Source organism: Taeniopygia guttata, chromosome 1A (assembly GCF_048771995.1).
Source record: "Taeniopygia guttata chromosome 1A, bTaeGut7.mat, whole genome shotgun sequence".
Taxonomy (NCBI): Eukaryota; Metazoa; Chordata; class Aves; order Passeriformes; family Estrildidae; genus Taeniopygia; species Taeniopygia guttata.
Genome location: NC_133025.1, coordinates 58257635 through 58284641, shown reverse-complemented (window position 1 = coordinate 58284641; position 27007 = coordinate 58257635). Strand labels below are relative to the sequence as shown.

The 27007-nt window shown below is 41.7% G+C and overlaps 1 long non-coding RNA gene across 1 annotated transcript; it reads left to right on the top strand.

Moving 5' to 3' along the window:
* Nucleotides 1–260: 260 nt before the first annotated feature.
* LOC140682229 (uncharacterized) lies at nucleotides 261–9836 on the top strand. Its single transcript, XR_012053597.1, has 4 exons — nucleotides 261–467; nucleotides 4019–4132; nucleotides 6630–6703; nucleotides 8006–9836. It is a non-coding gene; the product is annotated as an uncharacterized lncRNA (long non-coding RNA).
* The last annotated feature ends 17171 nt before the right edge of the window (nucleotides 9837–27007 follow it).

Here is a 27007-nt window from a genome sequence, read left to right as displayed (position 1 = left end):
ACCTGTTAACCTCGGGGCTGAGCAGCCCACATTAACCACTCAGGCTCTGGTGCAGCCTCCGGGGTGGCTGCTGGCAGCACAGTGCACCAGCACTCTCGTGTCTGCGATTAAAACACACCTGGTCTAAGTAAGGCTCTCTGGAGCTGAAGGTTTTGCAATAATTCTGTACAATCTGCCCCTCGATTCTGTAAAGCCCCAAAAATCTGTTTGCCTAAGTGTCACACTGCAAGAAGTTACCTGCATGGGCTTGATCAGCACTGCCCTGCTCCATCTGAGAAGAGTTAACCCATTATTTCCCCAGCTGCACGCGCACAGATTTGATTGAAAATACAGAAATGTAAATGTAACACCTTCCCCCCACCATTGCTGCAGTGTTTTGGAGTTGCCTCCTCGGACTTGCAGCCTGTGATGCCACCATGGGCCACAGCTCCCCAGGTTTGATCAGCTGGACAGGACACTGCTCTGAGGTGAGGACATGTGGAAGTTTGCTGGGTTCGAGTTAACTCTGTAGAAGTGCTCCGTTTCTTCATAGTGGCTGGTGTGGGACTGCGGTTTGGAATTGTGCTGGAAGCAATGTTGGTAACACAGGGATGTTTTACAGACCCAAGGCCTTTCCTGCCCCTCACCCACCAGTGAGGAGGCTGGGGGAGCACAGGGTGTTGGGAGGGGACACAGCCAGGACAGCCGACCCCAAATGATCAGAGGGATATCCCAGACCATACGAATCATGCTTAGCCCGTAAAGCTGGGGAAGAAGGAGAAGAGGGGGAGGTTTGCAGTGGTGGTTTTTGTCTTCCCAATTCACTGTCATGTGTGATGGAGCCCTGCTGTCCTGGAGATGGCTGAGCACCTGCCTGTCCATGGAAAGCAGGGAATTAATTCCTTGTTTTGCTTTGCTTGTGTGCACAGCTTTTGCTTTACCTATTAAACTGTTTCTATCCAAACTTGGGAGTTTTCTCACTTTGACCCTTCCCATTTTCTTCCTCATCCCTCAGAGGACAGTGAGTGAGGGGCTGTGTAGAACTTAGTTGCCATCTGGGGTAAAACTAGGACAGCAAGTGAAACATTTCACTTTACTGCATGGGATAATGTCTCTCTCTAGTGGCTAGGTACAGTCACTATAGCCACATGCTTGCATTTCGGATGGCATTTCTAGTTAAACAATCACTGCCATGATCAAATTCTCTGCTAAAGGTCCCAGGTTAAAACAGTTTATTGAGCACATCATCAATATGCAGTCCTGACTTCACTAAATCTAATTAGAGAATGTTCGTTTTGCAAGGATTGTTAGCTGGTTACTTCCACAGAAAGAATGTTGCTTACAAAGAGGTGGAAGTTGGTGAAAATATCCAAGGCTTGGGAATTTGTTTTTGACTAAGTGCATCTCAGTCAAACTAAAGCTTTTGGCACTGTTCATCTCGGGACACTTCTGAAATCCCAAGTATATACAATATTTAGAGGGAGGTGAGAATAACTTTTCCCCTCAGCTCCTGATGTATTTCAACTTCTTGTTCTCCTAAAAGCCAACAGAACATTTAAGTGGGGGAAATTCTAATAAAAAAGGGTGATGTTTGAGTGTTAAAAGGTTGCTAACTTGATACGGTTCTCCTTTCCTCTCCACTTGCTCACAAGCAATAATTCAGTTCAAATGGTCAGTGACCGAAGGCCAGATATTTAGAAGTAATTAGATGCAAAAAAGAGAATAACAAAGCACTTAGAAGGAAATTCTGAAATCTCATTGAATGCCTGTCCTGTTATAGATCCAGTTTTCTCTAAACAATAACTGACCTGCACCCTTACTGATATGCAACAGCTGTTTGGTAAAAATAAAGGAGGAATTTCAGTCCAGCCTTTACTGTCCAACCAGCACCAGGGTCATTGATGTTGTTTGGGGTTACAGCAAGACACCAAGGGGAGGCCCATACTGCCACTGTCCAGGTTATGCGCATCTCTGAGAGATTTCCACCTCTGAGCCTGCCTGTCCTCAACAAGAGTCGTTAAACCTCATGACTGAAAAACCTCATGATGGTGTTTTTAGCACACCTGACCAGTTATACCAGCACAAAGTGTGAAATGGAAATCCATTGCAGATGTCTTGCTGATGCCTTGGGAAGGCTGCCCTAGAACAGAGGCTAGACAGAGTTATAGATTAAGTAGGGATTTATTAAAAGGATCTCCTCAATAGATCCACCTTGGGCAGCACAAGAGCCCAGCCAAGGCTACACCCAAGATGAACCAAAATGGGCACAAAATGCACGAGCGCTCACGGGGTCTCTCAATTTTATCAGTTCTGCTTCATTTGCATTTTGGAGTTCATTGTCCAATTCCAGCTTTAGCCCATCAAGTCCCATCCTGCTTGTTTTTCTCTCTCCAACCCACGTTGTTTGTGCCCCTGGGCCTGAGATTTGGATTATTTGTCCTTGGTCCCCAGCTGAGAAGGAATTGTTTTGTCTCCCTGCTCTGTGAAGAGAGCTCAGCATCCCCTAATATGAAGCTTAGAACTACACACTAAAGCAGCACAGAATCTGAAAAATTTAAAAGCTGAATTCTGAGGCATCATTCCCAACACAGTGGAAATTTGCTGCAGCCAATGGGAGAGATGGGAACTGCAGGAGAGAAAAAAAATCCTGGATCAGGAGGGGATGTGTTCTAGTGCTAGCAAATAAACCACCGCTTTTGCATGTGGCTAAGCCAAGAAGGGAAACTTTGGGATGGGGAACAGCAGGGAAAGCACTTTTACCAGATTACAAACAAGACATTAATTGGGGATGGGGAAATAATATCCTCATATTCTCCCAGGTCTGCCAAACAAATCTGTGGCAGAAAAACAAGATCTGGGATTTCATTCCAGTTTTCTAGTCCCATTCTGCATTTTCTAGACCATACAATTTTCTGCTTAGGACAAAATAGACCAAACACGAAACACAATCAAATTAGATCCTCGTCAGAGATGAGCTGTGGGACTGATATTTTAATATTAGCACATAGATTGCCGTATCCTGGCAGGCTCTGGCACTGCATTTATCGGGGGCAAAGAAAGGTTTTGCCTATCAACTCAGTGAAATGGCAGAATTTGAACTCCTGCAATTGCCTGAAGACTTATCACATGCAGGACATTTTGCTAGCCCTTCTCCCATGACCAGGACCAGCAGATAAACCGCCCTGACACAAGAAGAACCAGGCTGTCCTCTCCTGTGTCAGGAGAGTAGATGCACCTAGAGGACAGCCAGGAATTCCTGTCTGGCACTACCAGGGGTCTGTCCCACTCTGGGCTGTGCCCTGCTGCAGCTAATGGCACATTTCAGCAGGGAATAAGGCCTGTGAATTGCAGCTGGGCATGAATATTAATAATAGCTGCCAAACGCTGTGCTTTCTATCTCCCCTCCCAGGAGGGGTGAAGTGCTTTCTCAGCAAGGGTGAGACAGTGCTTCCAGGGAGGAAGGAAAGGGAAAATTGTCTCCCATTTCAGCGGCCTCAGGGCTCACTATTGCTTGTACAAAAACAAATGAAGTTGCCATTTACTTGGGAGAAGGCAGGATGAGACCCTAATTTTCCTGCCAGACAACACACCCTCATAATTATGTATTCACACCATATTTTGATAATGGTTCCTTACAGACTAATTAATATGAATGCTTAAGAAGTCTAGTTTTAATATGTTTGTACTGAAGGAGAGACTGCAGTCCTGTGGGAGGTTATACATATTTCCCACTGATGAGTACCTTAAATCTTAATGCCTCTGAAGAGAGGGGAACATATGAATCCACAGAGCCAGATACAAATGCTTCTTTTACAGGATGGATTTTATACAATTAAAAATCCGTTTTCTTAGGACCAACGGCGAGGACTATTTTTAGTTTCTAATAGATGTGTCTCTGTTTGAGGTCTAATATAACATGCAAACTCCGAAGCTTTTCCTGCCATCTAGAGGTGTGGATTCTCTGGTGACTCACAGAGTGAGTTGCCTTTGTGGCATGTCTCTCACCACAGCACTAACAGGGGCTTTTTCTTCTAACCAGACAGAAGTTTTCATGAACATTGCAGGGACTTAGCAACTTTGAAAACACTGCCTTTCTTGATGATGAGCACAAAAGTTCCTGGGGAAGGACGGGCAAAGAGACATCAATTACCAGGTAAGACCTATTTCCTTATGAAAGTGGTTGCAGAGCAAAAACAGATGTAAAATGAAAATATCCCCTTTCTTAAAACAAACAGAAAGCCCAACAACAGCAAGAGCAATGGAAATCGGTGCTAATGATCTGACTCACAGGGGTCTCATCATTAACAGGAACTGACTCATTGCATTTCCTAGAAATTGCCATGATGCTGTTTTATCTGCCCTTGTTGTCTTGGGAGCAGAGTGGACAGAAGCAGCTAGCCCCATGCACAGGCCACGGTGGCAGGTCTGGCTGGGCCAAGGGAAGCAGCTGTACTTGGCTTTTTGCATGCCTGATGTACGATTGTCCCTGGACTGAACACAAATTGCCATGAGAGATAAAGCATGTTGTGAGTCCTGAGGGTTACCACCAGTACTTTGATCAATTCAAGGATAGTTGTGACCAGCTAAACAGTTCAGATCAGTGTTTCTGCTTCTGGTCACAGAGGTTTCTGCTTCCTGCCACAGGGGAAACAAACACTGTAGCTCAAGACCACGTGGGTCTGCAGGTACCTCTGAGCTGTTTGATGTAGATAAGTGGTGTACAAGACTAGTACATGGTCCCTGTCATAGGACACTACAGCTGAGGGTTAAAGCAGAGCAAGGCAGCTCTGAGAGTGAGGTGCCAGGGCTCATACACCCTGGCCATCATGCCCTAGCACTGCTTCCCTCCTTCCAGGAAAGCCACAGCACAAGCACCAGCCTCATCCAGTGCCAAGACACAACCAGAATAACAGTGCCAAAAGTTTTCAAAAAGCTGGATCCTGGAGTGGAGGGCATCATTATTTCTGATTCTTGTTCCTCCTAGTGCAGCTCAAGTCATGCTTAGTCATTTTTCCTACCCCATCTTGCTCTCTGCTGTTCTGTCCTTTGCAACAGCTGACAACATTGCAAGGACATGAGAGCTTCCATGTGATGGTTGTTCAAAAACAGACACACATTGTGCTCTGTTGCCAAATATTTTTGTTACTGAAGAAGACAGAAGCCTTGGCTGTGGCTGAGAACTATTGTTTGTGGTGTGATAAGAGCAGAACAAAAGGATGGCATCTAATTAATAATAAAACAAAAGCCTAAATATAACTCCAAAGACAAAAGATGAAGGAGTAGAACAACACAAGGAGGAAACATATTTAGCTTTATAAACAAAGCAGAAGTCACCTAAGCCGAGTTAAATCTTTTTGTAGCCATCCCCACAAAGAATGTTTTTAATCTAGAGCTGGAGAAAGATAACTTGTAAAACTATGTAAAGAATGTTCCCTGGGAGCTCAAGAGAGTTCTTGTAGGACCACAGAGAAAAGACAAAGTAAAGGTGGTGGCATCGTAGGTGACCAGAGTAGAAAGCCCGCCCCTCTGGTGGTAGCTGTATGGCAGCTATACTGAAGCCTAGGAAAATCCTTGGATCCCTCGTCTGACAGTCTGTGAAGTCAGGCAGCACCCAGAAAATGCCAGTTCTGGTGCTGCATTCAGCTCACCTGGGCAGGCAGCGGGCACTAACTCAGCAGCCCCTAGAGAAAGGGGAAGTGTCAAGTGAAAGTGGAAAATTAACTACTTTGCTCACCTCTCAAGGTAATCCTGGCAGATCAAAGCTGAAGCACAACAGAAGGCAGCTCAAGGAAATTTAAACTCCTTTACTACTTATCCTTTACTTCTGCAGCTGAAATCTGGGTGGCTGGCAGAGAATTCCCATGAACACCCTTCCCTTTGAAATGTGTGCCTTTAGTTAATCTGAGGGAGTCCAGATCTGCAGACATTCTTAAAAGGTCCATCTTTTGAAGGGATATATTTAGAAGGGCAATGCTGCCTGAAAAAATGAAAGCTAATACAGAAATAAGCCTTCCTTCAGGTTTTGCTGAATGATCTTCTGACTAACACAAGTGGTCCAATTTCCAGCTCTACCACCAATTTCCCATATGCTTTAAGCCAAGCTAAATTTTTGGTTCATATTTTCCCTTATATATATAATTATATACTCTATATTAAATTATTTACCTATGTTGCATCTATAAGATGTGTTTTATCCAGCTCATGTATTTCATATATACATTATACTACATTCATCTCACCCACTGCCTTATCTATGCAGCCCATAAATTTCAAAAGGATGAATTTCATAAAGAAGCCCTTACCATTACAGGTTATTAATTTAGTTTGCTCTGGAACTGCCACTAAAAATGACAGCAGCTGCTCCTGGCTCTGTGCTGTGCCATGCCTCAAATCCCACCCTATCTACAGCTGTGACACAGAACATTTAATCTCTGTGAGCTGTGTGGTGAAGAAGAGGTGTCCCTGACTAATTCTCATTCTCCTTTTCCCCAAAACTGATCCCACCTCCACAAAACTGACCCACTTACCCTTTAACCCCTAGCTATACTGTCAGGATTACCCTGTTCATAAAGAGGCCCAACCAGCAGAATTTGGAGCTACTGTGTGACATAGGAGCACAACTTCCAGGTTATTAATTTTATCTCTCCCAGAAACCTGCCAGCCTCAGACAGGTAACTGTGCAAATGAGCAGCTGCCAGAGCCCAAGCCAGTATACATAAAAATGGTAAGCACTCTGCATTTGTCCATTTGTTCTTGTAGATTTTATGCATGCCTAGGAGCAATAAGCATGTATGAGGTACTCATTTGGGCTTGATAAGGCAAAGAAAAATCAGTCACAAATAAAGTGATTTTCTTTGCAAAAGGTCCAAGATTTTTGGGTGCATTTAATGGTCTAGCTAAAGGTTTCACAAACCCCACTGTTTTGAAAACTGTCATGAGGGACCAAGAAGGAAGGGACTTCCCAAAGACTTCAAGTAGAGGATGAAGTTCATCCTAATGCAGCACTCAAAGAGCTTCAGAGAGTGCATTCACAGGGAATAACGCTGCCACAATATATTAGTTAGAATGTGGAAGTGTTCAAGGCCAGGCTGGATGAGACTCTGAGTAATCTGGTCCAGTGTGTGGCATCCCTGCCCATGGCAGGGGTTGGAAATATAAGATCTTTAAGCACCCTTCCAACACAAACCATTCTATGATAAATTAAAATTTATCATAGATAAATAATCTTCATTTCCATTCTACTTCATTAAAAAATGAAAGGGACCCAGTGGAAGAGAACCACACTTTCAGGGAGAAGTTTCAGTGCCTGAAGAAAGAGAGAAAGGAAGTTGCTCAAGCCTTTGTTTTCCTGCCATGGACTAGCACCAGGGTCTGGTAAAATACTTCTACAAAGAAAAGAAATCCTCTTTTCCCATTATGGACAGAGAGATATTTTAGTATATAGGTAAGATTTATCTACACTGCCTGAAAATTTTGATTTCCTTTATGTGGTAAATCTACAACTATATGGATTGCAAAGCTGTCACATCACACAGAAATTATATACCATTGAAAAATAAGCAAATAAACAAACAAAAAAAACCCCTCCCAAACACTGTAACACTCAGAAGACTAATTTTTTTTTTTTTTTAATGGAATAAGGTGGAGTGAACCTGTTTTTTGCTTCATTCAGCTTGCACCTACTTTATGTAACAAAGAACATTTCTGTCAGAGTTAGATACAACCATCACACTTGTGTGTCCACCATAACCAACAAACCAAATAAGACCAGTGCAGCTGTCCTACACCTAACAAATCAATTTGAAAATCAAATCAACCAAGAATTCTGTGGGACACACAATGAAGTATCACACTAAATAATTAATTTTACCTATAGCTGAGTTTAAGGATGGGCTACATTTTAGATAAATGCTGATTGAAATATCTTAAAAGCCTGTTGTATACATATTTTTTCATCTGATGTTCTTTTTCTTCTAGCAGACAGCTTTATTTATTTGCCTATAAAAAAGTGTTTTTTTTGTTTCAGAGTTCAAATTCAGATTTCAGCTGCACTTGTACCTTGTGTACTGGCATTTTAATGTCTCTGTGGCACCTCAAACCATCATGTGTCCTCTCAGACCCACAGAATTAATAATTATATCCTCCTGATGTTGAGGACATGGGAAATGAGGCACATAAAATGGAAGGCCTTTTTTCTGGAAACACTTGTGTGCATTGGATATGTACTCCTGGTATGTCTTGGAGCCTGCCACTGGGGTGAGGTGAGTCACCCAGAAAACATGTGCTTAAACAGCCTGCAAGATGAAACTTGTGTGAGGACACAAGGAAAATAAGTGTCAGTATGGGGAATGGATTTCATTTTTTCCTGCTTTAATCATCCATGACATTTTCTGAATACTCTTTTGTTCTGAACAATGTAAATAGTGACACAGCCATTTTTCAGATGTGCTGTATAATGTGACCAACTCCTTAAAATACTGGATACGGTGCCTTAGTATCCATTACATCTCCTAGGCAAGGGATTCAAGAGCAGATGCACAATTTTGTTTTGCAGAATCTCTGTTTACCTCTGCATCTTTTCCCCAAACAACTCCAGTAAAATTAAACTGAAAAAAAAAAAAAGTTAAATGTTAAACTGTTTTACTGTTAATGAACAGTAAAATTTTAAAGTACAAGTCTGAAGTTGGAGAAAAATAAATTCATAGAAAAGCAGATTTCAGATTTAAATGTCCAAAATAATGCATTATTAAAGATGAATGTAACTTTGTTTTGTTTTGTTTTGTTTTGTTTCCTTTTAGTTTGAATTACTATTTTGTTCTTGGCTGCAAAGACACTGTGACCAATATCTTCCCCTTAAGAGATACACAGTCAAATCTCTGGATACAGAAGTCAGTTTAATCTTTGTAATGTATCTAAGTGTTAAATTCTTCAGGTTCAGTGTAATTGTTAGTCTTCAGACTGTTCTTTGAAGCTCTTGTCATGGTCTGAATTGCTTGGAACAAGCATGAATTGGTTCACTGGCTCAGGCCGAAGGAGACTCTCAGGAATCCTCTGCCAGCTCTTTTTTTCAAGAGCTATTGACAAACACTTTGGTCAGTATTCTGTCCTGCAGTCATCCCATTAATTCCTGCTCTTCTGCTGAACATGATGTGCTTTGAAAAGAAGCCATTGCATCCTGAAGGACAGAATGACAAATCTAGCAGACAGCATTGACTTGGCATTCCATAGTACTTACTGCTGTGGCATTTCAATGTAATTCTTTAATGTGGAGCTGTGGAAAATTGTTGCTGATACTGCATTTCATGTTATTCTGCCACTGACCACACCTTTGGAGTTTAAATGTCATGCAACCTTAGTACCAAATCTCATGTATTACAACATAAGCTTACCATCAGTCACAGATATGCAAGTGGAATTTCTTCATCCATTGTGTCCAAACAGAAGCCCCAGCACCCTTGGACAACAGGCTAAAATTTAGCTGGCTGTTATTCATCTTTTAAACTTTTGTCACTTGATGCTAACACATCCGTTGCACATCCAGTGGGGATCCTACCTGGTAAACACACTCACATGGGATTTTCATATATCAAAGTGTAGTCTCTTTCACTTACACCATATTCAGCACATATTGCATGTATAAAATACTATGATATATAAAATACTATGTATCCTCTTGTACTATACACCATCAAAAGGCCTTTCCTGTAATGGTCTCTTCAGAAATTATTTGCCAGCTCTGTCACACTGAACACACACACATGCACACTCCTATAGCAACCAGCCTCTTTGATTTTTGGAACAAATTTCTCTCTCCATGGAGTTAGAGTTCCAGATAAAAAGGTCTGGGAAGATATGTAGGAATATAATGGAACCAAAATCCAGTCCATAAACTTGCTCAAGAGAAGATCAATACAGATGGATTAGGAAGCTGGATTTTTCCAATACTGTCACTAGAAAGCAAAGTTGTATCTGTTTGGTTGCTCTATATGGGAAAAGGAACACGTGCTGGTAGAATGCTGCTAATGTTGAGCAAGAGGGAAGCTGGACAGTGCAACAGTCACTTTTTCATTTGGAAAAAGCATAAAAAGCAAACGAGACAAGGAGTGAAGTAGCAGAAAGAGTAGGGACCACTACTACGACCAGCTCCTTAGGCACACGAAGATGTGGGAAGAGCAAGTGAACCACATGGCTTCAAGGGTTCCCTGAGGAGAGAGACAGCAAATGTTGGAACTGGGGCAGGGACAGGTGCCCTGAGGACATAGAGAACATGAACATTTTCTTCAGGTAAATAGAAGTTGTGAAAAAACACTGAGAAATATCCTTCCCACTTTTCACGTCTTCCCTTACTAATTCAGGCTGTAATCTTAGATGCAAAGAGTTTGTTTCCCATGCAATGATACCCCTGCTTTAAAAAGTTGTGCAGTTGTCTTTTGAAAAATGCTGGGCACATCTACATGAGACCAGTGACCATGGTACACAGATTCCCAAGTTGGCACACAGAGCTAGGGGAAGAGGCTGGTGTTTCACACAATGGCCTGGGTTCAAAGAAACCATAAAAACCACCTCATTCCAACCCCCTGCCATGGGCAGGGACACCTTCCACTATCCCAGGTTGCTCAGAACCTCATCCAGCCTGACCTTGGACACTTCCAGGGATCCAGGGGCAACCACAGCTTTTCTGGGCAACCTGTGCCAGGGCATCACCTTCCCCAGAGCAAAGAATTTCTCCCTAATATCTAATTTAAACTGAAATTTTAAACCACTCTCTAAGTCTGAAGCTATTCCCCCTTGTCCTGTCACTCCAGAGGGACCCCAGTAAAGGGTCTCTCTCCATCTTTTTTGTAGACTCCCTTCAGGTACTTGAAGGCCACAATGATCTCACCCCAAAGCTTTTCTTCTCCAGGCAGAACAATCCCAATTCTCCCCCCCTTTCCTACCAGCAGAGTAGTCCATCCCCCTGCTCATCCTGGTGCCTCCTCTGGACTGACTTCAGCAGCTCCAGGTCCTCCTGTGCTGGGGCCTCACCAGAGTGGGGCAGAGGGGCAGAGTCCCCTCCCTATGGGGTGGGGGTAACCCCTCTCTCCACTGCACAGCAGCAGCATTTACACCAGCCTACACTGTGTTAGAGGACAAGTTTTCTTGTTTCACACACCCAATCTCAAAAGCAGAGCTAGGATCACTCACTTTCTGGTTTCCAGTGTCAGGTCCTGCAGGTGCATCTGGGCGCAGCTATAAATAAATTCAGAGCTGGTGTGCTGAGCAAAGTGCCACCTTCCAATTGCATTTGAACAAATCTTGAGGAGTAAGTATTTATCTCTGGCAAAGGATCTAAGGAACATCACACTACTAAGTAAGCTACTCCAGGAAGGCTGTCCTTAAAAATAAATACATTGTAATGCAATGCACTTGCACTTTTGATTCTTCAACATTAACAGATGTGACAAAGGATTGAAAAATTTTTCTGACTTTGTTCCATTAGAAAGACCTCACATTTGACTTAATGCTGCTATATATTCTCAATGCCAGTGCTTTCTTTGCTTTCTTCCAAGGGACACAAACCTAAAAATATGAACATTTTCTTAAGAAGCCCTACTGGTTTCTATATTAATGAACTGAAGCACAAAGTATGTCTAGTAATCTCCTACTTAATTTTTTTACTTACGTCATTAATTCCACAGCATAAATACTGCAAAACAGACACAGATATTTCTAAAGATGAAAAATAAAAACAATACAGTGATATTTAATTTCATAGTATGACCTCACTGTGAATAAGCTTGCCATTTTGTATAACATTTCTATATATCTCTACTTATGGAATCTTCTCTGAAAACATAAAGCTTTTTGAAGGAGGTAAACACCATCATCTAGAAACATATTTATATATATATTTTTATATATATATATATAATTTTTATATAAAAATATATACTTATATATATATATATATACACATACATACATACATACATATAGGAATTTTCTCTTAGCTCGAGGATTAACTTTAATCTATCTTGCTAGTAAAAGCTGCAATCCCTTTTCTCCTGATTTAAGGAGGAAACTACAGCTTTGAGCAGTGGTGTACCACTTTTCCAGACTCTCAGCTGCTGGGACTGCTGGGCAATAGCTACCCTAGACAATCAGTATGCTTGACCAGTGGTCAAAACAGGACTGACCTACTGTACACTTGATGCATGTTTTGTGAAAATGACATGCTTGTACTCATTGATCAGGAATATAAACACCTTGTTATGGACAAAACACATGTGGGTATGAGGCAGGAAATAATAAAATAAATGTTTAAAAACCCAAACCAAATCTAAGCAGAATCCACAGGTATTTTTTGCAAACCCAACATACACAGCTTTTAAACGTGTCCAAAAGCATTCAGATCCCTGCCCAGAGATATTTGGGGGAAAAAAAAAAAATCTCCAGTCCCTAAGAGCTCTTGCTGGTTCTGACTCACTTCTTACTCTGTATGCCACTTCCATTTTTATCCTCCAAGTCTTACACAATTATCAATTCCCTGGATGAGATGTGCTGCTCATAATTTCCCACAAGAACAATCATTTTCACCTGCTTGCCTCCATAAACCTGGTATATATCCATATTGCCCTCCCAGGCTTCACAGTCAAGCAGGAATGAATCAGCTGCCAGCACAGGGCAACCACATCACGAGCAGGTCAAAGGAGGTGGTCATTCCCCTCAGCTTGCTTTTTGTGAGAGTAGTTTTGGACACCAACAGGCAGGAAAAGTAACAGCAGAGAGCCACTGTGACAGCTAGGGGCTGCAGCAGCTGCCCTGCAAGGAAACACTGAGGTTCAACCCCCAGAAAAGATGGCTCTGGGGGTCCTGCAGGGAGCTTAGAAATAAAAGGGAGCCAGACTCCTCCCAGAGATGCACAGGAAAAGGTCTAGAAGCAACGAAATTGCTTGCAAAGAAATTCTAACTGGACCAAATAAGAAAAAAAATCATCTCCTGTTGCTATAGGACACGAGAATTCACAACACGAGCCACTTGCCACTTTGCAAGGTAAAAGAGAAAGTTTATTTTCTGACTTTAACTTTTATACTTCTCCAAAGGTGACAGTGGATTGGAGAGTGAATGGGCCACCTCTCCAAAGACATTGGACAAAGCACTAGTACGTCAAGTCTCTCCACCTCCATGAAGGAATGCAAAACAACACGTTATTTACAGAAACTGTGTGGGAAAGTTTCCCAATAGAATGTAAATTCAGAAGGCTTTAGAAAACTCAAGAATCAGGGCGACATCTCACCCTTTTTAGTTTAAAAGAAAAGGAAAAATGAATAAGGTTCAGTGTCTGTTCATGGAGGAATCATCAGAGTGATCACCTGCTGTCATTTTCAACTGAGTCATCACTCGATGATCCATCCATTTGATGACTTTCAGTTTGGTCACGGCTTCTATGTTGCCCGTTTGTCGGATTCTGTCTCTGCGGTTGCAGATCAGGACGAACACACCTTGAAGGTACCCAGCGTACCCCAGTATCTGTGGATACACAAGCATACCCGTGCTCCGAAACGATAAGGTCATAGGGACCTTCCTATTGTTTAGTGACTAAATTCCGCACTTGAACTTTTGCTCGAGGCTGATGTGCCTCGTCTGCAGCCTGTAATGAGAGATGATGATTTAAAATGACAGGGTTATTTGAATTCTGCTGCACTGTAAGATGGTTGATGGTGTACAATGCTTTCTCCAACCGACTGTGCGGGGTCTCACCCTGCATTCCCCGTTTTTGTTTTTGAAGAACCCGCTTCAGAGTACCATGAGCGCGTTCTACAATAGCTTGGCCGGTTGGAGAACGGGGGATACCAAACTCGTGTGACACACCTCACAACTGCAGGAACTGCCGCACCTGCTGCGATGCGTAAGCAGGACCATTGTCAGTTTTCACAGCAGAAGGTATGCCCAGAACGGCAAAGGCCTGCCTCCAGTGGGCAATGACATCACGAGCCTTTTCTCCAGTGTGAGCGGAAGCCCACATCGCAGAGGAGAACGTGTCCACCGTGACATGCACATACTTGAGCCGGCCAAACTCGGCAATCCGGGTGACAATTTCCTTCTGAGGCTGGTGCGGTGTTGCTGTGCGAGACCAGCTCCGGGCGGGCGCCTGTGGGCACGGCGAGGAGGGAAGGAGACGGCGGCCGCTTTCCCCTCGTCTCTGCGAGGCTCAGTTCGCGCGGGAACAGCCGAAATGGCGACACGGGGCTCGGGTGCAAACACGTGTTTATTGTGGGAGCGTGTTCCCAAGACACCGGGGCACCGAGCGGGGCTCGGTTATACCCCGTGCCGGGGCGGGGGGGAACCTGAGCCGCGGCCAATGGGACGGGAGGCGGGGGACAGGAAACCCCGGGGACAGCGATGGGAAAGCCGCGGGGGGACAGGGACAGCCCGCGTGGTGAGGGGAAAGGCGGGGGGGCGGGGGACAGGGACCGGACCGCATGGTGAGAGGGAGAGATAAGGGAACAAAGGGTCGGGACAGGGGACCGCAGGGGGAAGGGGGAGTGAGACGGGAACGCAGGACAAAGGGGGAATGCGGGGGGAAGGGGGCAGGGGGGATTGGAGGGGGGGGGCGGAGAAGAAGAGAAAATTACAAATCCTACAGTGCAGAACTGGAAAAAGTGCAGAGGAGATGCAGATTTTCCAAACTTAAATACAGCCCTGAATACTGATCAAGATGGCCTTGCATTGAGCAGGAGGTCAGATTAAACAACTTTAACAAGTCTTTATGACCTTAATTGTTCAGATTCTCTGATTAATCTGTTCCAATTTTCCCTCCCCTCAGCATGTAATAACTTCTACATCCTGGGCACTGCTTCTTTCTGTGTTACATGGCATATGAATGGTATCAATGAACTGTGCCATCTCTAGAAATTAAAAGGTACTCATCACAGTGTTATTAGTTCTATTTCAGAGCCACTGCACCTGCATGCATTGAAATATAATTCCCAGGTTCCTCTAAGTTGATTTTAATCTTCATTCAGAATAAAATTGCTGGGTATGACGGAAGAGGAATAGGAAACTGGAGAGTCTCTTTCCAGGTAGCTGCAGGTGAAGATGTCTGCCTTAAATAGCTCTGTGATGGATAAGCACCAGGGGTACTCAAGGATAGATTCAACAACTCATCACTCTAACCTGATTCAAACTAAAAGGGGGTCACAAATGGCCATGGGATTTCTGCAAAATGAGGAAATGCCATTCATCTCTGCATATATGTTAAATTCCTTAATGCATAGAGGGGTTAAAAGCCAGTCTTGATTGAGTCAAGCCAATTTTGCTTTTACAAATACAAGGTCAATTAAAGAGAAAGGATGACCTTTATTTGATAAAAAAATCTTTGATACATGTTATTCAGTAACAGCAGGTGTCTTGATGCTAGCTTTTAAAACAGAAATCTCATTGCCATTTCTGCTTGCTTTAATGATGGTGTTCTACTTAGTCCTGGGCATTGGAAGTTCAGTACCTCCCCAGAATTTCACACTTTGCCTTTTCTCCTAGGCCCTCATTGCAAGAAGGCAATATTTCACTGCAAATGGAGGAAAAAAGCCAAAGGCCTAATTTGCTGAATGCAGAAATTAGAACAAATACAACATCCTTAAATGTAACAGCCTTGGGTTTGAGTTTGTGTGTAATTTTAATTTTGAGAGCCTGACTGATTATAAATGATGTCCACTTTTATTCAAGTAAGTTCTCTGCTGCTGCTGTGGTATTGGACATACCATATTGAGCACAGCAGACATTTTCACTGGAGGAGGGATATCTACTTTGGGTTTTACAGTTCTCTGTTACAAATTAGGCCACAGCAGATGGAGTGCTTTTCGACCTCAACTGAGTTGCAGCATTTGTGCACCCCAGTATCCATGCCTGGCGTGACACAGAACAATCCTGCAGGCTTGCTGATCACCAAATAATGCACAAAAATATCTTCTCTTTTATCCCAGGATGCTTGGCAACCCTGACAGCTGCTCCTGCTTTGGCTGGAACATGGCAGGGATGTGACACATTCTGGTTCTGCTGGTACTACAAATGGCAGATCCCTGACAGGAAAATTGAGTTACATTATCTGCAATTACAGTCTCTGGAATTCCATGGCAGGCAAAAAACTGATCTTTCAAGGAAGACTTGCTGCTTTAGCATGTGAGGGATCTTATTCCCAGAAACACAAACAGGAGTCAGACACCACAAGGTTTCTTCAGTGCTTGTAAACAAGCATATACCTAACTTGACTCAAGGACAGCAAGGCAGTCCATGTATCATGGTTCCTCTTTGCTGTCTGGCTTGGAATTTACTGCAGAAATTCCCTAGGCTTGTGGCTGTGAACCCTAATGCTCCATTGCTCCTGTATGTCTGCACAGAGAGTTTTGCAAAAACATCCATCACCAGTGTGATTTCTGCATTTGCCTTGGAATGTATCAGGATTAATGTCTTCAAGTACTTTGGTGCTTCCTACAAAGCACCATTGTGCTGTCCACTCTTCACTGCCAGATTTTCATGCACCTATTCTAGCCCTTTGTTCATTCCCAGACACCCTATTTCATGTGTTTAAAGTTCAGGGATTTCCCACACTGGTATAAATCTTCCATAAAGAAAATTTGTTTAATCATTTGTTAATCTACTGAGGATCCTGGAAGAACACATCTCAGCATCTACTGACAATTCCCAACAAGGGCTGGAAAATTCACTGTCTTACACCCTGCAGGTCCTAAAAACAATGACAGCTTCTTACCTTTGGGGATTTCAGAAACTGCAACAGAAGAACACTGACAATACATAGAGTTTGAAATCTTGACAACCTGCATTTGCTACCATCCAAGCAGTCAAAATCAATGCCTGGAAGTTATATAGGTTTCCTATTCCAGAACAATTTTAGTGTCTTGCAGAAAATATCACAAAATTAACTGCTGTAAATGTAGTGCCCTGCTGTAATTCTTCTGCTCCTAGCATAGTGACAAAAAATGTACCACTCTTTTATGGACATTGCAAAACAGTTCATCCTGTGGACTTTGGATACCAACTACCACTTAGATTTGCTGCGCTGTGAAGGCAATTGGAGACCTGTAAGAAAGAAACTCCACTGCAGCACTGAAGTGATCACATAAAAACTCTGCAAATTCAGGTCATGGCAGAGATCATGGACCGAAAATGTTTGTTAGGTCCAAGATGAACGAAGAGTAAATGGAGGTTTAAACCTGGCAAATCCAGAATTGTTTGAACACTCTCAAGAACCGGACAAGACATCTGTGAGGCTTTTAACATATGAAAAACACCAGTAAATAGAAGGGTACAAGGTAGGGTTTGGTGTAGGGATTATTTTAAAGCCACTTAAGCAACTTCAAATAACTTCTATTGACTGCACTTACTGGGCATGTCTCTTGCCATGAGGTCTCCTCCTTGCTTGTTTCATTTGTGGCATATTTATCCCAGAGATAAAATATCTTTAGTACAAGTATGTTAGCTCCCATGAGCTTGGGAGATCAGGGAACAACCTGAGGACCTTTTAAGACCTGTTACAATTTCCTGAACAGAGCCCTGTCTCCTTAGCTGCTGAAGCAGCCTCCTTGGTCAGCCTGTGTGGTACCCTGGGAATCTGATTATATGAGGCTGTTGTGGTGAGCACCACTGTCATTTTCAGGAAACTTTCTGCACAGACACATTTTTCAGCAAAGTTCGTGCACAACTCCTTCAGCATTTTACATCAGAGAAGTTTTGCTCCTGAAGAATGTAACAGTGTAAATAGAAATGTCTGAGTACAGATAGGAATTTAGAGGATCATGGGGAAAAAAAAAAGTGTTTCCTTCAAATGAGCTTTACCTGCCAGGAATCTTTAGTGAATAAATTTATTCAGTAAATCTTGCTCCCACACACTCTTCCCTGCACCATTTTGAAAGAATTGATTTTGTTTTCAACCAAAAAAAAAAAAAAAAAAAAAAAAAAGGCGAAAAAAGGCCAGTTTGTGAAACAGCTTAAAAATAATTTAAAAATTTATATTTAAAGCTAGTTCATCTCACTTATTTAAACCACAGCCTATCTCTAATCAAGTCTAAGGAGTGGGATTTCTTCTATAAATAGCCCCTTTGCACATCCATTTTCCAGCTCCCTCTTTGAAAGAAAATTTCATTTTGTCCAATGATTTCATTGGTTTCACTTCAGATTTGGCTTCCAATCTGTGTATTCTAGACCAATGTCCAAAGCCTTTAAAAAACAACTATCATGCTGTTGTTATTTGTTCCTTCCTAGGTATGGCAGGTTGAGACTGGTGCTGCTGGTGGTGTGGGTTATACTGCTCACCACTTGCAAACGTTTTGAGTTGTATTTTGATGACTATTAAGGAAATGGTGCTGCTCAATTTTACAATATACCTGAACTTTACTGTTTTGCTGTTCTTTCAGGCCATAGAGCTTGAGAATGGACAACAAAATTTCTAGAGTTTTGGGAGAATATGGTTCTTAAATTTATCTTATATTTTTTCAACACTGTTTCCACACACATATTCAAGAGCACAGTATCCTAAGTTATTTTGGAAAGGTATTTTAGGAAATACCCAAGTATGTTCTCAAGGTGACTGACTTTAGTCTCCAATTATGATGCACTGAAGTAATTGCATATTAGCTTACCCATGGTCTAACACTTCACATTTATTTCTCTCTGGAACACAGCCTATATTTTCTCTCAGAAGCAGCTAGTTAAATCCTATCTGTATTTTTTTTTAATAAAATAAAGTGAAGGAGCATATCCTGCCAGCACAGTTCAAGACTTTGCTAGTATCTCCTTCCCATTTGTAACTCAATGAATTTGTTAAAATAGGCTGCACTTTGTGCTGGATGAAGACTTGATTCCATAATGATAGGCAGTGGGAATTCATCAGTCAAGGGCTCTGATCAGCTGCTAAATAACAAAATAAAAAGCTCTCTTTTGTTGAAACTGTGCAGGAAATAAAGGACAATAAGGTCTTTTATCAGAGTTTCTTCCTGTACACTATCTATTGCCATCACCAAGCAAGTATAGTAAAGAACAAAACACAAATCCCTTCCAAGATTACTTTAAATCTGATAATTTATACATGTGAAAAACAGTGTATTTAGGGGAATTTGAATACTGCATTTTACTTCTACTTACAAGTGTAGTGACAGGACAAGGTTTAGGTTAGATAATAGGAAAAAATTATTTTGTGAGAGATGCTGTGGATGCCCCATTCCTGGAAGTGTCCAAGGCCAGGTTGGATGGGTCTTTGGTCTGGTGCAAGGTGTCCCTGCCCATGGCAGGGGGCTGTAACAAGATGGTCTTTAAGGTCCCTTCCAAACCAAAGCGTTCTGTGGTTCTGTGTATTAGAACAAGGTACAAAACAGAAGAAGCAACAGATGATCTGTAAATAATCCAGGGTTTATAGAAGACCTGGCCATCACCAATATATTCTCCATGTAACAGTCATATGATCTATTTAGTAGTCTTTATGGAAAATCCAAAGTATTGAAGGAAGAGACCTAGATGGAAAGACATTACAAAGCCCTTTACCTGGTGATGCCTGAAGAGGCTGCCTGGAACAGAGGCTGGGCAGAGTTAAAAGAATACAGTAGGGATTTATCAAAAGGCTTTCAAAGGATGCACCTTGGGCAGTGCAAGAGCCTGGGCAGGGCTACACCCAAGATGGACTCTGAGTCATGAGTTTTCACACTTTTATAAGTTTTGGTCCATTTTCATATTGGGCTTCACTGTTCAGTTGCAGCTCCAGGCTGTGCAGTCCCATCCTCCCAGTTTGGTCTCCTCCATTCCCTGTTGTTTGCACTTTTTGGGGCTGAAGCTGCAGTGGTATCCTTGGTTCTGGGTCTGGAAAAGGATTGTTTTGTGAGACTGAGCTGTGCGGAGAACTTGCCAACACTTTATATGAAGTTCAGAGTTATGTGCTAATGCAGAACAAAATCTGGAAAATATGAAAGCTCAAACTTAAGGCATCAATGGGATTTGAAAGAAAAAGGGAAGCAAGGTGATGACTGGGGAAGGGAAAAGCCATGTGCAGCTGAACACTTCAGAGCTACTGCCACAAGATTCTGCCTGGCATTTGCAACTGCAAGGGATTGTTGTTTGCTGTCATGAATGAATGATGCACCCCCACCTTTGCCAAAGCCAGCACCCTGTGCAGGACACAAAGGTGACACACAGGGCCAGTCACTCATATAAACTCCTCCTATGAGCAATAGCTGAAACACCACCCTCCTCTTTGCTAAAATTTCAACTTACAAGCAAATGGGCAGCTCAGTGATTTCACACTGAAACATAAGCCACATCATGAGATGGAGAAGCCAGCTGTCAGAAAGGTACAAAGCGGCACACCTCATAGCTTGCAGGTACAATCCTGTCCTCATCACTTTTATGGGAGAGGAAGGTGGAAGAGGAATAACTTGCAATGCTGCTAAGGGATGAGGTGTTCAATCCAAACATATTAAGCATTCAACAAGGTGCACTTCTTAGAGAAACCTAAAAATAATAAATAAATGCCGGACTCTGACTTCTAGTTCCTGGAAGAAAGAGTAACAGCAACGAACCATCCTGCAACTCATGTTGCTGGGAAAGACAGACTAAAAAGAAGAGCTGGATGTGTTCACAGTGTGGAATGATAGAGGAAATAGGAAGAACCAAGAAGGTAAATTCCCTGAAGTTCACAGTGGGGGGGAAAATGAAGCCTTTCACATGTGTGTAGGCCTAAAAATTATATAAATATGTTTTTAAAAGGGGAACATTTTTTTACCTACAAGGGTGAAAGTTTTTGGACAGCTGTCCAGTGCCAAATATTTTCCTATGCTGAAAATGTCAGCAAGGTTCTGGCAGGTGCCTTGGAAAACAGAGCCCACTTTTATGCACAGTCAGCATCCCCTTTGGGAGACTCCATTTCCACAGGCTGCACTGAGGTTGTGTTTGGCACCTGAGGTATTTCACAGGAAACAGCAACAACTTTTTGATGGTATAGAGGGTACTGCAGTCTGAAGAAATCTTTTAGCATTATAGGGTTAGAGGGGAGTGGGTGTGGGTGGTAGAGCCTCTATGTATGTTTGGAAAGAGCCACAGATCTGCTAGTTCAACCCTAAAATAAAATAAAATAAAAAATTTAAAAATGAAAACAAACAAAAAACACAACAACAAAAAACATGTAAATAATTGGCAGATGAGAAATAAAAATTAGAAATGCAGAAAATGCAGAAATTAGAAATACAAAAAAGGCAGTAAAACAATATCAATAATGGTGAGCCACTGCAGAAAATTTTTTGCCTACTGCAGTTTCACAAATCCTTCAGAGGTCCCAGCCCTGTGTAATACTAAGTGCAAAAAGAAAAAGAAGGTAAGATAGTCTACTACTTAAGTACAGCAGGCATCCCAGAAAGAAAAGAAAGAAAAACCTTGGCTTCTTATTCCTGCCTAGACAGGAATTCCTCTGTAATCAGTTATGACTCATTTACCCCATCCTAATGCTAAAATATTTCCCTAGCATGCAAATATAGCCTATATAAAACTATAAATTCTGCTACTATCAACTCAATTAATTTACTCTTGGGGGAGAAATGGACTGGCAAATTACAGCCTACCATACTGGCATTTTACAAACGAGTAACTAGAGGTGCTTCCTGGAAAATTTCCAAAGAAGGGCAATGCTGCTTCAATACATAAAAAGTGGACAAATTAGACATGTAAAAAGAAGTCTGTGCAGTGACAAGCACAGGGAAGACTTGGTTAAAGTAAGTGTGTGATTCTAAGCAGGAGAGATGGATGTTGAAATGGGTCAGAAACAGTTGGGCCCGGAGAAAGGAGGACTGGAGCTAAGAGGGGACAACAGAGATTAAGGCAGGACAGAGGCCTAGGACCTGGATAGAACCAAAAGTTTCATGATGCTCTTCAAAATTATCACAATTATCTTAAAAATAGGCCTTTTGGGCGAGGGAGTTTTCAGGACTACAAGAACAGGCCTGAAAATCTTGACTCAAATATTTCTAAGTATCATCACAAATGAGCAGTCCTAGATTTAAAAGCTAGAGTTAAAATAAAACATGACCAAGAATATTGAACACAGTCAAAGAGAAAGAGAGATTACATGTGGCAAACTAATCAACAGTGTATTAGCCTGTGTGATTTGTCTTTTCCGTGTTTCAGTCAGACTGAAAATAAATGGTTTTATACTATATCTACATAGGCAGTGGAATGCAGCTGAGAATATCATCCCAGATCAAACTGGGGTTAATATTAGTTAAAGCAATTCTCTTCTATAGATATTCAGCATCTTCCTGAAGTTGAGAGACTGCCTTCCTCCTCCTCTGGAGAAAGCCCACCTACATACCTACCTACCAATACTGTAATGTGTGCACCTGTGTGGATTCCCTAACAAATCAATTGTTCTGTCAGAAGCATTTGAGAAAATTTACTTGTGATATTTAGGATAGAGGTTCTGAAAGATCTTTATTTTTGCAGTTTGGTAACTTTGACCCTTTGCTATTTCCATTTTGGGTTTTGTATGTAAAACTGATGGCACTGTGTGATTTTTTTTCCACTATAGCTAGCTCTCAGTCTTCTCCAGCAGAAAGGAAAAGAGTTTTCCCTTGACAGCAATTGATGCAGAACCAAATCCTTCAGTGCAAGAAAGGTGATGTTCAACTGCTCCTGAATTCACACTTTCTCAGCATCAATAAGGAAAGAATCACAACTGCACATGGCCACCACAACCATGCCATGGCAAGCCTTGACCTTTGCCTCTCTGGAAAAACCTGCACTGTTTGAACTTGTCATTTGGTATCACGGCACTGTGGGACTATTTGTGTGCTGAGCAGGTATGCACAGAAAAGTTGGGAGAAGTGATGTAGTTTCTTCTTGGTGGGACAATGCTCCCTGGCTACATCTCTGGCAGCAAATTTAGCAGTGCCTGGGAACTTCCCGAAGCCTGGGAATGTGATCATCTCTGCTGTTAATCCAAAAGAGTGGTGATTTTGGGCCATGCCAGCTGGCATCCCCCCAGACAATTCCTGGCCACGCTCTGTGAGCTAGCACGGACATGGACCATTCCCAACGGGCATTCTGTGCACAGAAACCTTATTTTTGGAAGCCAAGAGAAGTGCAGACAGAATCCATTATCTGTCAGGGGGTCTCAGTGCCCAAGAACTAACCGACAAATGCAACTTAGAATTACAGACATAGGTTTTATGTCCTCAGGGACTACTTCAACGTGAAGAGATAAATATAAATTTGTAACACTGTTCCGAGTTCTAATGATTTAAAATGCATTTCCATACAAATTTGCTGTAAATCAGAATCATTATAAGCTTCTCATTCTTCTTTTTTATTCGTTTATTATTTTAAAAAAGGAACCCAAAACTAAGCACATCATCTACTTTTATTGGCTTAAGTGAGTAATTTTTCAGCTTCGAGTTAAAATCAAGGGGAGAATCAATATGGGCATCGCTGTAATTGAAAACCAGTGGGTGATAATTCTGTACTGAAAACAAGATAATAAGTATAGAGATGAAACACTGGCAGGGGAAAAGAAGAAAAGATTAAAGATACAATCTCAATTAAATATCAACTATTACTAATATTATATTAAAAAATTCCCTGTGTTCTTTTCATATGCTGTCTATTTTTTTCTTTTTTCCTCTAATAGATGTTAAAGAAAAGAATAAATGAAATTATGTGAAATTATTATAAAACAAATTCAGACAGAATCAATCAAGTGTGTCCTTAGCTGGTAATTTATTCCTAATATCATTGAATAACCCCCAAAACATGAATATTTAAATCTAAATCTCTTTCTCACCACTCTCTTTACACAGCCTTCACTTCTACCTCCAGCTAGCAAATCTAGAAATAAGGAATTATCTCCCCATTGCTCACAATGAAAGGAGGAAAAAAAAGAAGAGAATTCACCTTTACTCCTTATTTCTAACAGACCTGCTGGTTCTAGCTCTGGACTTTAATACTAAGGAGAAAGGAGAATTAAATTCTCTATCAGGCCAACAAAACTACTTTTTCTCTGGTCTAAACTGTATTTCAAACAACATGGTAATAACAGTTTAAGAGAGAATCCATTTTGCTTTCAGACCTGTCACATTCAAAGTCAAAGAGGGGGGGGCTTCTAAAAGCTTCCTCAGAACAGATGATGAGGTGGCCTGAAAATTAGTTTTATTCAAATAATTTTTTTAAAAAAATTAAATTAAAATCAAAACCCTGTCTCATTCAATTTTTTGTAAGGCAGCTTGCCAAGAGAGAAGCCGTATCTTTCTCATTACTGCTACTACTTGCAATAATAGAAGGGCAAGGCAAAGAAAATTCTAATTCCATTGTTTAATAAATAAACAATTGAATATTGTTTATCTAACAATAAAAAGTGTGTGACAGAAGGAAGACACAGTCCAATGTCTTTTTTTGCTATCATCTTCACACAAAATATTAGTCATGACGTGTCCACAAAATTAACATTAATAATAGAATAGGGGTAAATGTCAGACAAGGGGGGAAAGAGTTAAAAGATTAAGTAAATTAAAGGTATTTAAGCCAAGTCCTCAAGTGAAGTTTGTTGTCATACACCTAAAGATCCTACTGTGGCAGTTCTACCTTAGAGAGAGTGTGGAGGATGGGAAGGAAGGAGAGGATCCCAGGTGACTGATAAAGGCCAGCCCCTTCCCTCTTTCCCATTTTCTACACCTCAAAATATTTTAGGAGAACTGAATCCTCTGTTCTTCTGCATACAGAACTCCCAGTGAAATCACCAAAAGCTTACGAACAGCACTGTTAGACTTACACTGTTGGTTAATAAATCCTTCCGAAGGGCACAGATTTTGGACATAAAGTGCCCTTCAGCCACAGCCCCCTCCAGGTGTGTCAGCCACAGCTCAGTGTGACAGCACCAGCAGAATCTGCTCTTGCAAGAACAGCTTGTCATTCGGACCCAAGCACGAGAACAATTTCCCAAATCCCTGTCTAGCCACACTGCCTACCCAGATATTGTATGGGTTTGCAGTGGAAAATGCAGATATTGTTCTCTCCTTTTGTGCCTTTGCACATGAATGGAGACTAAGAGGAATTTGCTCAGGCCATGCTTGCCAGGGGAGCCATAGACAGGCAGGGGGAAGTAAACTGCACCTTTTTAATGTTTTTTTCTGGCCTGGGAGAGCAGAATGGGACGGCATTGTGCCTGAGACACATTTCTTTGTCGGCCTTGCTCCTGGGACAGCACAATGGTCTGTGGTCTCACAGGCAGGACTCAGCCATAACACGGGCCTGTCTGCATCAGGAATGGCCATTAAATAAGACAATAGTGGTATCAATATATCTGAACATGCTCTTAGCTACTAGATAAAGAAAATAATCTCTCAAATAGAGTTCAGGATTTTAAAACATACGTTACATATTACTGATTTTAATTATAGATTCTTTGAAGCCTCTTTCAGTCACTTCAGGTAATCTGTGCTTTTAGAATATAAGAGACTTACTGCTTTGAATATTACTGACAAGGTTGCTATTTAAAGTACAATCAGCTTTTAATTTTTACAAGTTGTGTCAAAATGGTTTAAGCATATTTGAATTTATGGGGGTTACCTTTGCCCTCCCTCCTACAACTATAATACAAAGTCAGGGGTCACGTTGTTACCACAGGAAAAATTGACTGAGCCAGAACAAAAATAACCAGGAATAGGTACAGAAAACTCTTAAGGTTCTGAGTATGCCCAGGGCAAACAAACCACGTGTAATAACTTAGTTGGACACTCCATTTCCCCCTGTAGAGAATTTAAATGGTATTAACTGCAAACTAGTTGTAGCCATGATAGTCCAAAAGCGCTCCAAAAGCACAGTTTGCAGGGTGAGATGCCTTTTCTGAACAACCAGTGCCAGTATTTTGATTACCTAGGAGCACATCACAGCTGGGACTCACCACAAGATCTTTTTTTTTTTTTTTCTTTTAACTTTTGCACAAGGAAATGGCCACACAGAGTTGAAAAGGTGAATATTCCCACCCGTGCAAAGAAACATAGAAGCAAGACCCCGTGCAAGGCTCAGAGATACATTTCCAGGTCCATCTCAGCTCTTTGCCAATGGCTAAGGATGCACTGAGCACTGCAAAGATTCTTGGTTTGGATTATCTCACCTCCTCCACTCCTGCCCTCTGCAACTACAGCCGTGGGATACGAGAGGTTCGTTCCTTCAGATGAAATACTCCTGGTTTTTCTGGTTACACACATGACCTACCCAAACACATTTCTACCCTTAAAAGCAAGGCTTCCACCTGCTGAAAACTCTCTTTCAACTGTCTGCAGTGAAATATTTATTTGTCAAAGTGAAACTCTCCTCCAAACAACTTCTGGTGCAATTTACATGGAAAGCATCCTCATAAATAATTCGCTAAAGGGTGTTTTAATATCAATTGCTGGATAATTACTGGTTCCAGCAGGACAATTGCTGTAAATCACAGGCATAAGGAGCCAGTCTCTCTCTAACACCTCCCAGTAGTTTCTGCTCTTGCTAATGATGTCTGACTATGTTACCCCTTTCTTAACCATTTATAAACACACATAAATATTACATTACGGAATACAAATTTTTGCTGACAGAGTAGTGTGGAATTAAGGTACAATCTTTTAGAGCTTTTTCTGGTAGAGAGGTCTCAGGAGGGATACAATTATACCTGCATAAAGACACTTGTTTGGATACAGTTCTCTCACATATTTCCTCCATGAAAACAAGACTAAGCAATCAGATCTTTGGCTAACATAAATTTTCCTCAATGCCAAATGGCAATCTGGGCATGGCAGCATCTTTCCCAGTTAAAACTAACCTTCACATGTACAAAAAAAAGGTAAAGTACATTCAGGCCTGAAACATCACCCGTGGCTTACAGAATTGTGGTGCACTGCAGTGTCCCCAGTAATTAATTTCAGTGTACTCAGATGCTTTGGTGTCAGGCAGGTCATTACAGGCACATACCCTCAGGAAAATAAAGCAAATGGAAACTTATTTCAATCATCTTACCTTGCAAGCA